This window comes from Mastacembelus armatus, chromosome 2 (assembly GCF_900324485.2).
Source record: "Mastacembelus armatus chromosome 2, fMasArm1.2, whole genome shotgun sequence".
Taxonomy (NCBI): Eukaryota; Metazoa; Chordata; class Actinopteri; order Synbranchiformes; family Mastacembelidae; genus Mastacembelus; species Mastacembelus armatus.
In genome coordinates, this window is record NC_046634.1 from 1,673,965 (window position 1) to 1,680,661 (window position 6,697).

The following is a 6,697-nucleotide window of genomic DNA, read 5'->3' on the forward strand; positions in this document are numbered from 1 at the left end:
TTTCACAAATCCAATCATTTAAGATGTGTAAATCCCTATAAACATGAACTTGTCACAGTAAAGCAAACTACAGCTGAGGCCAGTATCGAAAGGCCAGTATCGAAAAGTCCAGAATTCATCCTGTAGGGAATACGAATGGCGTGACTTTTAATCCAGCAGCTGTCAAGACTGGAAAAAAAGCTAATATTAATCTTTTGTTTTTTTTTTTTTTTAGAGTTTAGTGGTGAGAGTAGTTTAAATCATTCGAGCCGGCTGAGGGTGGCACATGTGAAACGGCGTCACCCGAAGCGGGATGTGAAATTCAGCGAGGCTCGCTTGTTTCGCTTCAGAGCAACACGACGTAACGCTGCCTCAAAAATGCCACAGCAACCAACAAGCCCCTAAGCCAGAGAAAAAATGGGGGGTTTTTTTGTGTTTTATTTTGTTTTGTTTTGTTTTGTTTTTTTTTAACTAAAGTAGCAATTAAGCCATGTCTGCTTGTTTCAAAAGCGGATTCAAATGATGGTGTGCTTCACTGCCCCCAGTTATAATGTGATTTAACTGGCTTTCATTTTAGCGGCGCGATGGAAAAAATTGCCCCCTAGTAGCTGCTGGCGGTTTCCTCTAAAAGTTGTAGGAACGTATTAAGATCTGTGAATTATCATAGAAGGAGGGGTTGAATTGAAGCAATTGACATGTTACTGTCGTATTTCTCATGCAGGTCGAGCAAATCTGTTTATTTCTGTGTTGCTTCCAAGGTAATCTGTGCTCCTCGGTCCAATTTGGCAACTTCCAAATGATTCTATTTTGGCAGAGGGCAGAAACAAAGTCTCTTTACATTAGTGATCTGATGACTTTCCCATATTATTCCAACATGACTGGATCTGGCAGAGAAAAACATAGCTTCATACGGCACATCAGCACTAATCTTTAGCCAAGCCTGGTGCCGTGGTATTTTTCGGAAAAAAAAAAAAAAAAAAAAACCCTGCCTCAGTCTATATGAGCATTGTTAGCACAATCTGCAACTACAGCACCAATTAATTAAGCAGTCATTAAGATAAGCTAACATACTGAGATTAATGAGAAAACAGTTTCAACACTCAGAGCTGCTGAGTGGACAGGGGAGGCAAATAGAAGGAACACTGCTGGGCTAAAATGTGAGGCCACCTTTTAGATTCATGTACATTTTGAGATATACGATTTGCATTTGCCCTTTAATAGCGTAAATAAATCCAAGTACACTGTACACACACAATGTGTTCAGCAAACAGCCCATAACTTTGACAAGTACAATAAAAGTCTCAATTTGGTGTGATATCATAGATTAAAGTGATGGAAACTGCGAATCTTTCTTGAAACAACATCAAATTACATTTAATACAATTGGACACAATATAAGTGAAATTATCATTTTACATTCTGTACATTGGTGTGAGCCTATAACATGAAAGCTTCTCAGTTCTTCATCTATGCTTTTTATTACTCCAGTGATAGTTTATTACAGGTTGTTATTCAAATAAATGCAATGATTAGGAAAAGTAATTAACTTTACACACTCTATTAGATTACACCCAATATAACACAATTATGTCACATTCAGTAGTCAGCCGGGGTAGGCGGCACAAGCAGAGGAAATAGAAAGTGCTTATAGAATAAAAGAAACTCAGGCAGGAAGAGTGTCCCAGTCAAGACTCTGAACCAGGGAAAATCAAATTTTCTGAGGAGGGTCAAGGGATTAGTAAAGGACCATTGGCAGGATCCTGGGAAGCAACCTTTAAATTGTGAAAATAAGGAGGCATGCAGAGGTCGGGGACCCAGCAAAATCCATTGGGGTTTTAAAAAGTCTCCCACTTTTGGCAAAATTAAACTCGGCTTTTGGACTGTTGTTGTGTCCTGAGAAGGTGAAGCACAAAGAGATTCTTTTGGTTTTTGTTTACGCTCGTTTTGTATAGAGGTTACCGAACATCTGTATTCCACGTGCGCGTTCGTCTTGACCTGATGTGGCTCCAGTGTACATCAGTGTTGTGACATTCACTGTGATGGCCTCTTTATCTCAGCTGCTAATTAAAAAGGCTCAAATATTATTCAGTCATTCCACTGCACTTGAAGGCGCACAAAGCCTTGTTAAAACATAATTAATACACGTTAGAGGCATCATAATGAGTCTAATTTAATCCATCTGTCTGCTGGTGATTGCATAGAGTGGGGCTTTGGACTAACGAACAATTTGTGTGATTTAGATACGTAATACTTTGATAATACCCCCCCCCCCCCCCCCCCCCCCCCATCTCCCAATTTTCTGCTATTAGACTATCTTATGTCATAATGTATCCGGACGCTGCTGAACTGCGATTGTGAGTTCCTGTCAAATTGTGAAATTAGTGTTAATCATTTAAAGGTTTGACACGAAGGGCAAAGACCAGACAACAATCCTCCCAGACAAGCAGCGGCAATAGGACCGGACGGGACGGGAGGAGGATTAGAGGGACGAGTTTAAAAAGGGGTGTTTAAATGGCACCCATGGGGGCGGGCCATCTGAGAGGTACAAAAGGATTAAGGGGACATCCACACTGGATGATGTAATACGTTTTACTATCCTGCATTAATTTACTGTCACTTAACGTACATTCATTCGTATGTTCCCACTGTATTTAAACTATATCCTCCAGTCACTGGCTCATATCCTCCTGCACCTGGCTTTACCAGGTGTTTTGCATCCGTATTGTGACAAGATCTGTGTTAGCTGGATGTTGTTCCCACCTGTCTTGTATATGCATCTTCATGCACACCTACGCTGAAATCCAGTGTATCCACACTGTCGTAAATATCACAGCCTCTGATAATTATTCACGCTTTCTGTAATAAACAGTGAATACCTTGGGTGAATTCTTTTCATGACACCTCTGTGCACTTGTGTCCTCTAGAAGTAACCGCATGGCACCTTGACAACCTCCAGACATGATTCAGACCATAAGACTACAAACTGTACTGCTTCCCATTACTGCTCAATTACCCTGTTACAGGGGTCCCCATCCCTGGTCCTCAAGGGCCACTGTCCTGCCGGTTTTCCAACTACCCCTGCCCTTCCAGTTTCTGATTGGCTGAACACACCTGATCCAGGTAATCAGTAGTGGGTGGGGCAGGGATATCTGGAAAACAAGCAGGACAGTGGCCCTCAAGGACTGGGGTTGGTGACCCCTGCCCTGTTACGTGCATACATGCAGTTCTTGGTGAACCCCTCGTACTTAGGCAGGCAACACTATGACCACTCACCAGGATGGTGATGATTAGCTGGACTCTGCAGGAGGACTAATCTAATAATCAGTCTATGTTTATCAAACTGCTGTAGAACAATCTGTCACAATCTTCTAATGGTCTTAGTACTTCACTCTGCGCATTAGCTGTATATGACCGATCAGATATTTGATAGAGACTGTTAGACTACACAGCAGATGTCAGACTACGCAATGTGACATATTCCCACTTTGGGTTTGTACAAGCAAAAGATGAATCTCAGGGCTTCTAATGGGATGTGACAAAAGTCTGATTAACTTCGTCTGTGTCCTGAAATGGCACGTTGGATTTGATCTCGATATTCCCCCGAGATGAAGGAAGCCTGACCGAACCAGTTCAGTGGTGTGCCGATTGAAATGCAGAGATATGAAGTAAATCAAGAAGGGTGTGCGGCGTTACATGGGTAGATAGGGAGCTCAGGGATTGGGATAGATAATTAAACTTTCTGTCCTATCAAAGTTGTCACAGTTGATGTCAAGGAGGCAAAAAAAAACAAAAAACAAAAACAAAGCTGGATTGTAGTAATATTTGTTAATGTGGTTTGGACAAAGGCACTTCCTCAAATATTTTTCAACTCAAGCACAAGTGCTGAATAGATTATTAGATTTTTTTAACTACAGTATTAAATTGTGAATTTATAAGCACCAAGGGGCTCGTTTCATTGTTTATTCCTTCCCAAGGACGACCCCAAATGGATGATGATATCAATAAAGTACTTCACAGTCATTGTTTGATCTGTCTGATCTTATTGAATAAATTACCTATAATAGTATTGTCTCAGTGAACGTCCTCCATGTGTGTGAGCCCTCTGCTCATACTGACTTGGGTAATTTCCCGTGAGGGAAATTAGGGGAGGCTCACATGCTGAAACATAAGGGCAAAACGTGCCAAGGACGGTGTTCAGCTGTGTTGTTTTAACAGCACGTGAAACCAATTCCGGTCGACGGCGGCAAACACGCCGTTCCTGTTAACATTACATCTGCAATTCAAATGTGCGTAGTAGGAAGGACACAAGAGGAGGACCTTTTCACTGTGCATACGCCTAATTATCTTAATCATTCCTGCTAGCTCCATGTTGAAGATTATTCCAACTGGGTTATATCACTGTCGTCATAAATTAATATCAGTATTTCTGCTGATAAAATAAAAAGAACATTTTACACCCTTCTTGACATTGTGACCATAGGCCTTGGGTTAACCACAGCCTTTCATCACTGAGCAATGTATTACTCTTAAAGGGCCGGCGTACGATTAATAAATAGCGTATTAGTTGACGGTAACCCATATCTGTTTATTACACTATGTGATGACCTGTAATTAAAATGGCGCCCCACAATTTTAGGGCAGGGAATCTACTAGTTTCCAGAGTTGTGCTCAGAACTGCACCGACTGTAATTACAGAACAGCTATGCCACGGCTTAATTAGAGCTGTGCACTCTGAGCGTGTCAGTGGTAACTAAAAGCATTTCAGCTCTCAGGAATCACATCTCTTTCGGCCACATGTTGACGCTGAAGTGAGCGTTCAGTATGCTCACAGGTTCTCCACCATCTTGGAAGCTCAGGACTTTAATAGCAGGCTATGACTCAGTTATGATGAACCTACAGCTGTGGCACCACTGATCAAGTGGGGGTATATTTACCATATGGGTGAATGCTAAATAATGTCATCTAATGAAAATCCCTCCTAGAGAGGCATTAGCTGATAAATGAAAATCATAAGCTGTACGAGCTGCCCTATTTGTGCCTTTCACAGAGATTTCCTCCTTGTTTATTTCAGTTTAGTCTAAATATGAAAACATCATCATTATGCATTTGACCCTTATTTAAAGAGCCTAAATATGATTTATAATTAGAGCAAAACTTACAAAGTGTGACATTTGAATTTATAATCTTGCCAGACTGTTGCACAATCTCATCTTGTAGCAAGACAAATAATGCACTTCAGAGAAATTTGTTTTGGGCAGTACACTGCGCATAAATAGAAGCAACAAATATGAGTGCCTAAACAAGTTACAGATTGATATTTTCTCTCTGCTTTGCATGTTGAGCTAATGTTTACCCATGCATTGCAAATACAAGCAAAGCTTGTTTTCACTAATGAAACATTGTTGTGAAACATTGTGCAGCCCAGCTGACAGTGCCTCTCAGAAGCTGCTTCCATTCAGATATAATTCAGGGGCTGGGTGAAGTGCTGCGCTGTATCTATAATTCACAACTTTTTCCTGAATAACCCGAGGCATTTTAAGTAGGCATGTCAGGTGTCTTTTTTTTTTTTTTTTTTAAAGTTAAAGAAAGAAAATGTCTTAATTGGGAACATCTTTTTTTTTTTTTTTTTTTCCAAACGGGCAAAGTTGCTGCCAAAATTAAGGTCTTTTAAAACTGCATTGTGAATTATAACAATTTCTATGTTTTTGTTTTTTCTGAAATAACATAAACTGAGACTGTATCCTTTGTATTTTTCATCATGTTATATTAATTATTTTTTGTTTTTTTTAATTGAGTTATAGGTCTGTTATAATGAATCCATAGCTTCTTAACCTCTCTAGTTCTGAAAAAGATACACTATGCATAGGTGCATGTATTGATGTGTGATGCCTGTGGGTATGGACACACTGATTACATATAGCTTTGCATTATTGTTGTTGTTGTTGTTGTTGTTGTTGTTATAAAATGCAAGAAAATTGAGATTCAGCCTATTCAGGCATCGTGTAACCTAACAAGTAATTTGCTCTGTTCACTGACTCACCTTGTGCCAAGAGGAGAAAAGATTTATCAGCTTGGCTCTGTTCATGCTGCTGGAAACACGTTCTTCATGTGAACTGAAAGACATGCAGCCTCCAGTGCTCTCGACCTCTGCAGCGTCTGAGGGCCACGGTGGTTTTTCATGATCGGAGGATGTGATTCACACGGTCTTGTTTATGCTCGCTCTGTGTCATCCGCCCGTATTGCAGATGGTGACTGAGGTGATCTCTTCATTACAGTTGAAAATAGCCAATGTTGGCTGAGATGGTGCACATCTCGAATAGTGGTTTTTATCCAGCTGCGGTACAAGGCCTTTAAAACAAACAGGTAGCTACATTTTTCACAATAAAACCCTTCCAAAATTGCACTATATACACACCAGCAATAGATTTAAAGCTATAAACAGTATCATCTGTTAACAGTTCATGGGTTATATTGTACCACTTACACTGATTCTTTGCCACAAGTTGGAACAGGTCATCACCTGTAAAATGCCAGCTGTACCATGTCCTTTATACCATTCTACCTTTTGTATTTAAAGTCTACTCAGCTGAGGTTCAATGTGATGACACAACCAGAGGCAGCAGTGAAATCAATAGAAATCTCATTTAGATTAATTGACGGTTGAATCTTCCGTTCCATCTGTAACTGTGGTGTTCATATTGTGTATTACTGCATCTCA